This window comes from Drosophila rhopaloa, unplaced genomic scaffold (assembly GCF_018152115.1).
Source record: "Drosophila rhopaloa isolate 14029-0021.01 unplaced genomic scaffold, ASM1815211v1 contig_3, whole genome shotgun sequence".
Lineage (NCBI taxonomy): Eukaryota > Metazoa > Arthropoda > Insecta > Diptera > Drosophilidae > Drosophila > Drosophila rhopaloa.
The window spans coordinates 7188987-7202416 of NW_025335123.1; the positions used below are offsets into that span (position 1 = coordinate 7188987).

At 33.5% G+C, this 13430-nt stretch overlaps 1 long non-coding RNA gene across 3 annotated transcripts in view; it reads right to left on the minus strand.

The window, feature by feature from the left end:
- The window catches only part of LOC108039380, a 52784-nt gene that overhangs the window by 3138 nt on the left and 36216 nt on the right, over positions 1-13430 (minus strand). Inside the window, exons 3-4 of one of the 3 annotated variants that reach the window (XR_001769014.2) lie at positions 3644-4189; positions 910-1137 (exon numbers count right to left, since the gene is read on the minus strand). This is a non-coding gene — a long non-coding RNA (uncharacterized LOC108039380). Of the gene's footprint in view, positions 1-909; positions 1138-3643; positions 4190-13430 lie in introns of those variants that run through there. The other 2 variants (XR_001769012.2, XR_001769013.2) reach the window with 2 other exon arrangements.

Sequence of the window (13430 nt, forward strand, 5' to 3'; positions counted from 1 at the left end):
GAGTGTATACATATTTAAATTAATTTTCTGTATCATTTTTTTCTTTGAAAATTGTTATTATTTAAATCAAATTAAAAAAATATATATATTTTGGATGTCTATAGATTTTAAAATAAAATTGCTAAGTCAAACCTATTTGAAACTACATTTAACTACCAATTACATACAAAAAATGTGAATAAAAAAACTATTTTCAGACCCCTTTCTAAAAAAAAATGTTAAGTATTAGCAATAATTCAAAATTTAATCAGATTTTATTAATATAATCTCATTAACAAAGAATTGTTTAACAATATAAAGGGTTTTTTATTTAGTCCTTCTGTTTTGTGCAAGTGTCGTTAGAAAAGTGGAAGTACTCCAAAATACTAGTACGAGAAGAACCACTAGTAAAGGGTTAAAGAGTGGTTTGTTTTTCCATTTTTTTCCAGTTTTTTTTTTGGCTAATGTTGACTCATTGAAGAGGAGTCTTTGCTTATTCGGCTTCCAGTTGGCCGAGCTCAGCGGAAGCAACGAACGACAACTTGTTTTTGCATTGTTGTTCTGCGTTGAGTTTTTCCTTTTTGGTTGGTTTGTTTTTATTTTTTCATTATTATTATTTTGGCAAAACACCGTTAGATTGTGCGAACACACGGTGTGAATGATACTTTAATTACACAAAAAGGCGATAGAGGCATAGTATTATGCTAATGCAAATCAAGATAATACAAGTCTACTCACACCCTGGAGAAACGCAGTTTTACTTTGGTTTCAAAATATTCGTTTTTAGGATTTATGCAAACACAATAGATTGTTTTTTAGTTTATTTTGCTGTTCTCTCTTATATTTGTTACAATTTAATATTCTGTTAATTTCATGTTGTTTCTCTAAATAAATAGCTTAAAACAAAAAAAAAAAAATTTTGTTTACACCACCAAAATTGATGGTTTTGCTTTGCAACCTCAACTTTGAAAATTTAATAGTTTCAAAATGAATTAATTGGCTATGGCATCATGTCAATCTAATTATTTTAGCCCAAACCTTATCGCAGCTGTATTTATAAATATTAATTTAATCCATTATTCCATTGAAATATCTAAACGCGTTTCGCTTGTCCCGAAGTTACACCGCTCCGAAGAAAACGTTTTAAACTCATTAGGCCTAAAGAAAAATGAAAATGGGAAATTAATACAGGCAGACTAAAGAATAGCCGTTAGTTTGTTAGTAGCTTTTCTTTGTTTTTCGTGATGGGTTAATATGGATGGACAAAGCGCCGACTTTTTTGGAAGGTGTTATCAACACATTCAAGACATCGAAAGTATTTAAAAGCGTATTTGTCTCATCACCGTTTAACAGAGTTTGATATTTAAAAATCAAGTGGCTACTGAAAAATTCAACAGCGATCCCTTCCCTCCCCATTTGGTGTTTCTTTTTTAATGGAAAATCAAACGTTTGCGCCAGTAGCGACAACAAAGTAGAGTGTCCCATCCGTGTTTACATTAATTTTCAATCAACTCGATTTGCATTACATATGTATGAGGCAACCAGATCTGGAGGAGCTGATGATACCGCAACCTGAGATAGCGCAAAAAACTGAAACAATTCATTGGCGTAAATGAGATACCCTACAATAACATTCACAAAAATTCAAAAATTATACAACAACAAATATGAATAATTATTTGTAATATAAGAAGTTCGTTGATATTGAAGAATATTTAATGAAGTAAATATTTTTAGAAGTAAATAAATATGTATTGGTTTGGGTGACCTGTAAACAAATTCACAAATCGAAGTTTTTTAATCCATCAGTTTAGCAAGTAAATTATTAAGTTTAAAAAATGTTTAGGCTGTTAGGTATCTAATAAAAATACAAATAATTGGAAAATATTATAATTTTACTAAAAACGAATAACTATTGAAAATATACAATAGATTTTCATGTTTACACAATGGCAACTAATGAAATATTAATAGCTAATTCTGTTTGAACTGATTAACCATTAAAAGAAATTTCCCCAGCTAAAACCAAAACCGCTTTGTCACAAAGCTTATAATATATTGAACATAGCCCCAGAGCCAATATGTTCGGGCAATTTATGGACTGCCACCAGACTGAGGATATTAAATAGGAGAAAATAAAATCAATGACTTTGGAGGGGGAAGAATCGGATCAGAAGGCTGGGGATCGGTGATCGGTGATCGACGATCATACACACCAGTTCCATCAAAAGCCAAGAGCGACAGCAGCATCAGCGCACAAGTCGGCAATTAATCAGCGAAATTAGTTTTTATGCATTTTAAATGATTTTATAGTTTAACTTTGGCTGCGCGGCACCGTTAGAGTATCGTGAATATGGCCAGAAGACTGCAAGCCCCATCTGCAGTCCCCCTACCCACAATCTCAACCAGCTGCCTTTTAGTGCCTGCAATCTGTTTCGGAGTCTGCAATCAAATTTTCGCTTTCATGCCATTTGGCCAGAATATAACAAACACAAAACCTAATGGGATACAAAAAAAGATATAAAACAACGAAAAAATCTCACAAAATGATTTTACTCCGCAAGTTGATCAAACATAAATTTAATAAAAGGCTTTCGCCCTAATGTGGACCTGCAACAGCTGCAATGGGGCAAAAGCAACTCGACGGGTTTGATATCTTTTATTTGGGAGGTATCACCCAGACATATAAAGTTATAAAAACCTAAAAAAGCCCTCCTAAACTGTTAGGTGTACATGGAAAATTAGTCAAGTAGGACTTGTAAATAATTATAGTTGGGTTTTTTTTACAAATAACTTAACTGTGGAATTCTGAAAAAAAACTATTTTTAATATTGATTTAAATTATAATTGATCAAATTATTATATTATCTCAAAAATTTTAAGTAGGTATTTTTAAATTTAAATTTTAACTCATATTTTATTATCGAGGTGACCAACATACTCACAATTTCGAAGACAAGTTTCCAGGGTGCACAGATGCACTTACGGCCACAGCTAATATTAATGGGGTGTGGCGTTTTGGCCAGTGTAAATAAATTAAAGAGCAGCCGCAAAACAAAAGCACTGATCGGCGAGCGAAAGAGACGGCAGAAGATAACAAGAAAGAGAGGGAGGGAGTGAGATGCGGCGGCATTTTGATTGCATTTCATTTGTGGCAGCATGCAGCAGAAAGTAATAAAAAAGAAACAAAAATCCAACCAAGAGATTCTGACTCCTTTTGGCCTTTGTTTGCTTTGCAAATTGCGCTCAAGTGCGCCTCTGAGATAATCAGTGCAAATTCTGGCCCCAAAAGGGGGATATCAAAGGGGGGTTCCGGAGCTTTATGATATCTTATCTGTGGGTAATCGGAGCAGCTGCTCCTGCATCTGCATCTGCGCGTGTTTGTGTGTGTCATTCCTTGAGCAAATAATGGCAACAATTATTCCAGCAAATGCAGCCAACCCAAGACATTGGGAGACTCCTCTTTTACACTAGCAAAAATATTGTCAAATTATAGCCTAATTTAACCCTAATTTGTACAACTTAATTGTATCTCTTATGGTCCTACATTTTTTGGCGAAATTAAAAACTAAGGATTTAAAATACTTCTAGTAAAATTCCTGTTCAAATTATTTCATATTTTTGTTTGAGGAAATGACACTTTCGTTATCATATCATATATTACCTTATTTTGAGTAAAAAATGATATAGACAATCAAATCGATCCTGCATTTCAGGACGATTTTCTTGCAGTGCACCACATTTTCAACTCCTTGCCGCCGTTGATTCCTTTTTGGGTGATTATGCAATTTAGCAGCTTGTAAGTGATTGTTTGTGGGGCGTTGTTTGCCCGCACCACCGCTTTACCGCACCACTGCACCACCGCAGTGGTTTGCTGCAGTTGCAAGGTGCAACATGAGAGCAACTGGAGGCAGGCAGCTGTGCGCTCGCCACAAATTGTTGTCCGCACATTTTCCTCCTCTTTCGGCATTATTTCTGCACTTTGCTCTGCTTTTTTCTGCACTTTATTTTATTCGGCATTTTTTTTTTGTGCGGCGCTGATTGTTACAATTTTTGTGTGTGCGCGGCTTTCAAATTAAAACGCAGAACATTTTTGGCCATTATTCTTCCTTTTTTGCGGATTTTTTTCAGGCACTTTGTGAGTTGAAAGTAAAGAGGATATTTCCATGGGGTTGATGTTGGGTTTTTGGAAGACGACGTTTTAAATATCCTTTAAAAAACAAAGGTATTTATTTTAATTTAATAAAATCAAATGTAAAGTTTGCCTTATTAATTATAGAATGTTTTAATAATAAATTTTATAAAAATGTTCTTTTGTTAATATAAGTTATCACCTGTAAAGGTACTTTAAAATGTTATATACATACAACAACATAAATTTATTATTTGAAATAACGTAGATAAATAATATTTTATTAGTATTAAAAGTTATGATTGTTACTCTTTCTAGCCATTTAATTGGCTGATTTACATATAAGTAAAATATATGTTATATAAAAAAAAAGAGAAGTATTAATAAGGAATATAAATTTAATTTGTATAAATATATATTTTAATTAATAATATTTATGTATATTTTTAAGCAGTTTCAATATTCTATACACCAGTTTATTTCGTTCAGAGATATTTTATATATAAATCTTAAGGAAAGAGTATTAGGCGCTGTTATGAACTTAAAGACGAACACATTGCCAACCAGCTTGAGGATGATAAGTTTGGATTGGGATTGAGGTTCAGGGATCGGGAATGGGATGAGGATCGAGTGGATGACGTTGACGACGATGACGAAGACGATGCCAAACTGCAGCGCTTTTGGTTTTTGGCATTTGCTGTTGTTTTTGTTGTTAACAAACCACACGTAAGCCAAATAAAGTAAATTGCGGCAAATACAAATTGAAAACGGTCTGACAAATGAAAGTCAGGAACAGCTGCCACTGCGATAGGGAGAGAGCGGGACGGGGACAGGGGAGCAAGCGAGAGGGAGAGGGAAACAATCATTTCAAGGTCAGGCTAAAGCGCCCGGCCAGGAGATTCGTTGAACCGACTTTCGACAAATTGTGACAACGCCCATGCGACAAAAGCCACTCCAAAAATATTAACAGTGCACAGGGGGAAAAAATATAACATTATAATATATATATTTAATATAATATTACATGTATATATATTTACATGTAGATATACATATATACAAAAAGCATGCAGAATCTTACTCAAACTCATTGCCAAATTTGTAATAAATTTTTATGAAATACAAAATAAATGCAATAAAAAACCCTACCATTTGCTACATTAGCCCACTTTTGCACAACTGTGCTTCAAATTGTTTGCACTTTGTGTTAAATTATTATGATTTTTTCCTCTTTCGCATTTCTTTTTCCTGCCACACAGTGACCGCAAATTAATTACGTTCAATTGAGCAGACAAGTTGGACACGCCCATTTTGGTGCCGCCCCCTTTTGCGGCTGGTTTGCGAGGCAGAATACTTTTAGTCCTTGTCACAGTTGTGAAACCAACCTATTTAATTACGGTTTAATAGTTGGATGAGGTAGAAAAATCTGATATTGAATTTAATAAACAAAATAATAATCATTTAAAATCAAAGTGCCATAAGAAGGGTTGAATGTATTTCTGTAAGTCATCATTTGTTGCAACACAAGGTCTTTAAAGCGTACAAAATATTTTATAATTATTTCACTTTTACAATGCCACAACATCTGGAAAGAATATTATGGGTAGTATTTTAAAGGCTTAAAAAACAAAGAGGGGGTGTTGCCCATTAATCATATGACAAACGTTTTTCTTTGTTCACTCGCTTCGCGCATCGAAGCAATTCTTTTTCGAAAATTTATGCATATTGCGAGTCGAATCTGACAACGGTCCCAAAATCCAGACAAGGCCAACCTCGATCATCCTTTGGGAGATCGAGAAATGGAGAGTGGGCGGGGGTGGCGAAATGCAGCCACTGAATCATTTGGAAACCAAAAACCCCGCAAAAGTAAGCCACAAATTAAAAGCATGCAAAACGAGAGGAAAAAAACCATAGGAAGCCAATTAAAATCTGGGTCTGATATATGACAGTTTATTCCTCAAATTAACTGAAGGGGATTAAAGTTCAAGTAATTCTTACATACTATAGAAATAATGAATTTTTAAAAATGTTGTCTTCAAAAACCTGGAAAATATATATTTATTAAGCCCCAAAAAACTTAATGCCATAGCGATACATGTTCATAAATAGTTTAGACTTAAAAAAAAAAGTATATTAATTATATAACAAGAAAGGAAAGCTAACTTCGGGCGGAGCCGAAGTTGATATACCCTTGCAGAATATTTTATAAATTATATTGTCCAAAATTATTCATATGATGTATTCTTAATACTCATAAAATGTCCCAACTTCCTAACTTTAAAAACACCAAAGTTATGTCATTTCCAATCGTTCAGTTATATGGCAGCTATAAGATATAGTCGGCCGATCCTTATGAAATTTGGTAGGTCGGATTGATTAGCCAATAAAACCCATAGAAAATCCCAACTTCCTAACTTTAAAAACACCAAAGTTATGGCTTTTCCGATCAATCAGTTATATGGCGGCTATAGGATATAGTCGTCCGATCCTTATGAAATTTGGTAGGTCGGATTGATTAGCCAAAAATAAAACCCATAGAAAATCCCAACTTCCTAACTTTAAAAACACCAAAGTTATGGCTTTTCCGATCGTTCAGTTATATGGCAGCTATATGATATAGTGGCCCGATCCGGCTCGTTCCGACTTATATACTACCTGCAATAGAAATACAACTTTTGGGAAAGTTTCAAGCAGATAGCTTTAAAACTGAGGGACTAGTTTGCGTAGAAACGGACGGACAGACGGACAGACGGACGGACAGACGGACATGGCTAGATCGACTCTTCTGGTGATGCTGATCAAGAATATATATACTTTATAGGGTCGGAAATGTCTCCTTCACTGCGTTGCAAACTTTTGACTGAAATTATAATACCCTCTGCAAGGGTATAAAAATAATAAAAAAAATATTTTACAGGAATCTGGGATGTATATTTTTATTTTTGACTAGCCCTACAAAGAAAGAGTCATAAAATAAACAAAATACAAGCTTTTCCACAGAACCGAAAAAAAAGATATATTCGATTATGCTTGGCATTTATTATTAGCTAGGGTTCATTTATCGTTGACTTTTTCCAGCTGCTTTCTATGCAACATATTGAACCGCACCATGTTGCATCTGGGCATAATAATTGGGTATATATACACGCGCCTGTATAAATATATTTAGATGGCCATAAGGAATGTCTGGCGATATTTCATCATTTTGTGGCCGACTGGGCGCTGCCGCAGGTCTTTGGCTTTTAAAATTTGTGCAGTTTCGGGGGCCTAACATCATGGGAGAGTTCTAGCAGCGAATGCTACACATAATTTTGCATAGTTTTATTGCAGAACGAGGAATGTTCCACTCGTTACCCGAACACCATCAGAACACCAGACTTGCAGAGTGGATCAGAGTCGAGTGCTCGACATTTATATGCGCATCACTTAGTCGTACTTCTTTTACCATGAGCGGAATTCATAAAAGGCAAATTCTCCTCACTATATAGGTATATACGCCTGCCACATATATATACATATATACTGATGGGAAAAAGTCGCTGAATTAGTTGGAATATTCTGTGAGTAACTCTCGCGATCGCGGGGATCGTGTCTATGACATAGGAAAATGCCTCGAAAATGCCTCTTAAATGCAACATTTTCATGCGGTAATTGCAAAGCACTATGGCAACAAGAAAAAAATTTTATACATATAAAAAAACATCAGCAACAACAAAAGAAAAAAAAAAAGAAAAACGAAGAAAAACAAAAGCGGAAGCTTTGGCAATGATCATGCAAACTGCTCATTCATAGGATAATTATTCCATGAGTTCATTGCGGTGGCGTCGGTGGGTGAGCAATTGTTTTTTGTGGTGGTTTGGTTGCTGACGGTGTGGCACCTTCTGAGTGGGGTATTCTCTCCCCACAAACACACTCTAGTTAAACTATATAGTATATATGTTTCGCTAGCCCAATGTCGTGGGAGCTGACTCGACAGCCAACTCGGCTGCGATGCATTTTTAATGTTTTCATCGCATTAAGTGCATATCTAATTTAAGGCACTCGTTATATAGGCTAGGCTTTTATACATCAGTCTCGTAAGTTCAATTTTCAGCATTGTAATCACTTAAGAATTTCCTGATGAATGTCGCAAGATTAGGTAGCAATTTGTTTGTTTTCGAGGAATATTTTTATAAATTCAAGCCTAATTAAGGCCAGAGGTTCATCTGAAAAGAAAGATTTTTAAAAACTAAATAATTAAAACAATTGTGTAATTAAGACTATTAAATTCTGGTAACTATAACAAATAATTCAAAATATTAATTCTTTTGTTACTTCGTTATTTTAAGCATACAAGAATTTAACAATTAAGGCTTTGTTCCCCAAATTTCTCTGACGACCTTGTCGTGGGACTGGCCAACATCTGGTCCAGAAATATAGCACGCCCACACATATTTGGGCATGTCTGACCAGTTTTACCATATACCTATCAAGATATGTATATCTGAGGTGCTTGTATATATCCCGAAAAAATCAGAAAATTCTTTGGGTATGACAATGACTGAAGTGAAGTTCCACTGGACTGTCGACTGTTCCACTTATGTACATATATACACACATATTATACATCAATTCTACACTGAAAACAATGTTTGATAACATTCTTCCAATTCGTAAGCAATAACACAAAAAGTAATCATAATAAAGAGCACTTCTCATCGAACTTTATATTGCAAGAATATAAATAATAATGAATATAAATATAAATAATATTTATAAAACAGCACTGCCCCTTCATGAGAATTAAAAACATTATATTTTCTCAGTGTCGCAATCTTCGTGTCTTGCTTTGAACAACATTTTTTGTTTACTTTGTGTTGACTTAACAAATTTTAATGTATATATACAAATATATCCACCTTATACATATATATTTATATGTATATATGTACACATATATATATATATATTTGCCATCTTCTCCTTTCGCTGAAAACGGTAAAAAAGTAAATTTGATTCATATAAAAGCAACAGACGTATTTGCTTGTTGACTCGTTTTATTTTTACGATTCCTGCTTTCGTTGTTCTTTTGTTGGTTTTTTATTTTATTTCTTTTTTCGCTTCGCTTGTTGGAATTCTGCGAATTTTTATTGACAAATTTCATTAGAACTTGTACTTGGTCAGAAACCGGGCATAAGGGGCGAACTTGGCTAACTGTAGTCGACGAAGTGAAATGAACTGAAGTGAACCGAATTGTTTGTTGTTGGCTCGGCTTTTGTTTTTTTTTTTTGGCAGGAAAACGAAAGACTTAGGCAACGAACTTGAAAATTCGTACTACTCAATTTAAGGCATGTTATTATGAGATCAGATTTCATGGTAAAAGAACAAGCCTTATTTAAACACAAAAGTTATGATCGAGAAATTAAAATTGACAAAATAAAAAATCAAACAATTACTTATTAAAAGAAACAATAACCAAATCATTTTTAAAAAACTTGAAATAAGAAACAAATTTTATAGATTTTTTAATTCGCATATTTGATTAAAGAAGCTATAGTTAGAAAGGAAGTTAAACTTAGAAAATGGTATGTATGTATTAAAATTGACAAAATAAAAAATCAAACAATTACTTATTAAAAGAAACAATAACCAAATCATTTTTAAAAAACTTGAAATAAGAAACAAATTTTATAGATTTTTTAATTCGCATATTTGATTAAAGAAGCTATAGTTAGAAAGGAAGTTAAACTTAGAAAATGGTATGTATGTGAGAAAAAAAGAGAAGCAGACAAAGTGTCAGGTTTTTTAAGAAGCACACAAAAGAATTTAAATTCCAAATTACACATCAACTGACCAGAACAAATTCAAATTCATTGTGTGTTTGTGTACTTAGCACAATTCTATGATTGCGAATTCTAACAAACACCCAAAGACACGCCCCTTTAGTCCCACCCCCTTTTTCCCTCCCGTTTGTGCAGAGCAGCGTGACAAGAACAAACAATGAACAAGAGAAACACAGCATCAAAAAAAAAAAAAAATTGCCACAAAAAACATAAAAACAAAATACAACATTTTTGTTGTTTTGTATTGAAATGGAAATAGATTTTTGCAGCTAACATCGCTACTGCTTTACTTGTTGTTGTTGGCTCATGTCTATTGTGTGATTTGCAACAAAAATAAAAACCGAAAAAATTAGTTTGGTACGTCGACTGTTTTATGTCCTATCAGTTTTCATAGAAACTTGTTGGTCAATTTATTAATTTAAAATTTAACATTAAATTTAAATTTAGGAAAATTCTGACAAATTTAAACTTAATATCAGCTTTACGATATAATGATTTCTTTAAAGTTTATTATAAGACCAATATTAATAGCATATAGAGTCGGGGGAAGTGTCACCAATTCTTAAGCAAAATTTAAAAACTCTTTTGCAAGAGTATCACAACAAAGGCAAACACTTGGCTTGTCATGATTGTTGTTGCTGCCTCAAGTGTTGAAGAAGTTTGTGTGAATCGCTCTGTTGTTGTTTTTTGTTTTTTTTGTTGCAGCAGCAACATCATTATCATGCCACAAAGTCAGGGGCAACAGCAGCAACAACACCGAGAATCTTTGCCCATTGTTAAGCTTTTTTTTCCTATTTTGTTATTACAATGAAAGCTCATTGTGGCAGAGAGGCATCTAAATCTGAATCCGAATCAGAGGAACCAACAAGTGCTTTTCATTGGCCTCAGGCCCCAAAAACAACAACTGAACTCCGTTTTTGGCCACAAAATGATGCACCATTAAAATGTTACAACGTTCAACTTTTTTTAGTAGCTGTCTGCATCGTTACCAGAACAAAAAAATCAAGAAAGAACAACACTTTAATCTAGCCCATTAAAGGATCATAAAGAGATTGGGAGAATTTTTCAAATACATTATTTTATTTATTTTTTAAAAAACTTTTATATGCAGAAATGTAATTATTGTTTAAAAAAATCATAAATCTTATTTTTTTTTTATATATACAATATAAGTTTTAAGAAACGTAGTCAAATGTTTTGCAAATTAATGAAATAGTTGTGGTAATTTCGCATTTTTAATTTAACGCTTAATGATTTGCTCAAACTTTTTTTCATATTTTGATTACAGTTTTTTCCTTTGAAGAAGGGAAGAAGTCAAGAAGCAAGTAAGTTTCCAGCACGCTCAAATGCACTTGAAATCATAAGGAAGTAATTAGATTAACTTTTTTTCTTTATTTTGTTTACAGTTCTGGATATCCCCCCATCTTTGCCCCGTCCTTATCCAATTCGCTGTTGGTTTATAAATCAAGTGTAAGTGACATTGAAATTTATTGGCCAGAATATCTGCTTCTCTGCGCTCTTTCAACTCGTTTATTATTTGTCTATTTTCCTCTTTTTTTGCGTCTTGCTCTGTTGCGTGAGAATTTCGCATGTTGTGCGGTAGTTTATATAACATCCAGTACATATGGAAAGACCTATATGTAAGCTTACGCTTACACCATCTAATTAAACCGCCGACCATCTGGCAAAGTTTTCTATTTCAAGTCGCACAAATCATAATCTCTTATTGCGGTTACTTTGGCTCAGGGTATATCGTACAAATCATAGAACTGGAAAAGGAAGGGAAGTTAATTTTTATTTTGCTAATTATTGTTTATTTAACCAATTTTTGACTTGGCAAAAATCTAGGAACTGTTTCGTTTTCTCATTTACAAATTTTTCCAACCCTTTTGAATTCACAAACTCTTTTTACAATCTTTTGAAGTTATTAATTTCATCATGTGGCGATGACAAATCATCAATTGCTGACATCTTTGTCCATTGCCCTCACAACTTTATTTTCTGATCATTTGTGGAATCTTGTAAGTTTTGCCAATCTAATTGTTATAATTACCTTGACATTGCCGGTATTAACTGTTAAGCAACTTAACTATACCGTTTTTTTTTAAATTCCTTTATGTTTAAATACAAATATCATCATCAAATAAAATCAGCTTAGAGTAACTCGGCCAAAAACAGTTTGAAAAATAATTCAATAAACAAAAAAAAAGCAACAAGTTACCGTTAGATAAGTATCTTAGCCCCCGAAATTATTTCCTTTGAATTTTGTCATTGACATTTCGATTTTCGATTTTTGTTCATTTTCTTGTTCATTAGGTAAACATTTCACGTGTGAATTTCCTGCAGCAACAGGTACATCCGGGGAAAATATTTTGGCTGTCTATAAATCTATATTCATATATGCACAAGGGGGTCTCACACTTTATATATTTTTTGTTCGTTTTGCCCGCCTGAATTTTTGGTCATTGTTTAATTTCGAGATCTACGCTTTTCTGTGGGGGGCAATTAAAAAACTCTTTACGCAATTTGCAGAGATGTGTTTTTTTTATCTATGTGTGGCATTTTTTGTTCAAAAATGTTTCGCTTAATTTTAGTTTATGGCTGCCAATAACCGACGTCAAGGCCAAGGCCAAAAAGGCCGGCCAACAGACAATCGTTTGCTTCGTTATTTTCTAAGCCGCCCCAACTACAAACAAAAAAAAAAATACAACACAAAAATGAGGAAAATAAATGTAGTTGAGCCTACAATTTGTCTTGGAGTTGCCGTTTTGTGCGTGCCTCACGTCCCGCACGAAACCGAAACTGAACCGAAACTGAAATTAAAATTGAATATCATCTAACGAGATCAGCGCAAAGTAATCTTTTGGATGCTAATGGCCGCTCGAGATACTAAAGAGTTCGGCGGTATTTAAATTGCCATCGGAAATGGCCTCAGGAAGGTTTCATTCTCAATTAGGGCTACCTCAAATCAAATTTGAATTCAAATCACAGAAATCGGATTGAAAGTCTGTAAATGAAAATGACTTATAGAGTTATTCTAAGATATATAATATATTTACTTCGTTAAGCTTATTATCTGGGCATGTTAAGCTGCAATGGCTGCTGCTGGCTTACCGTAATTAATTTATAATTTATAACCAACTATTATAATTGATATAATAATAAAATAGGTAATAGTTTCAATGGTGTGAACCTCATCATTTATGTTTCACCTTTCCAATTATATTTATACCCCTTGTTATTTGTATCCATCTATGCTACCCAATTAAGGTCGAAAATATTTTCCACCGATAAAATCTTGAATCTAGGAAATGGCAAATATTTAATTAACAAACGATTTAAGTTGCAATCAAATGATTTGCATACTTTGGCTAGTTAACTGTTTAACGCTTGCCATAAAATATGCTTCACATTTTGATTAACGCTATAATTGAGGCGGAATTTCGCAATCAAAATGGAATTAAAATAAATGTTGGGTTTAAATTGATACGCACACA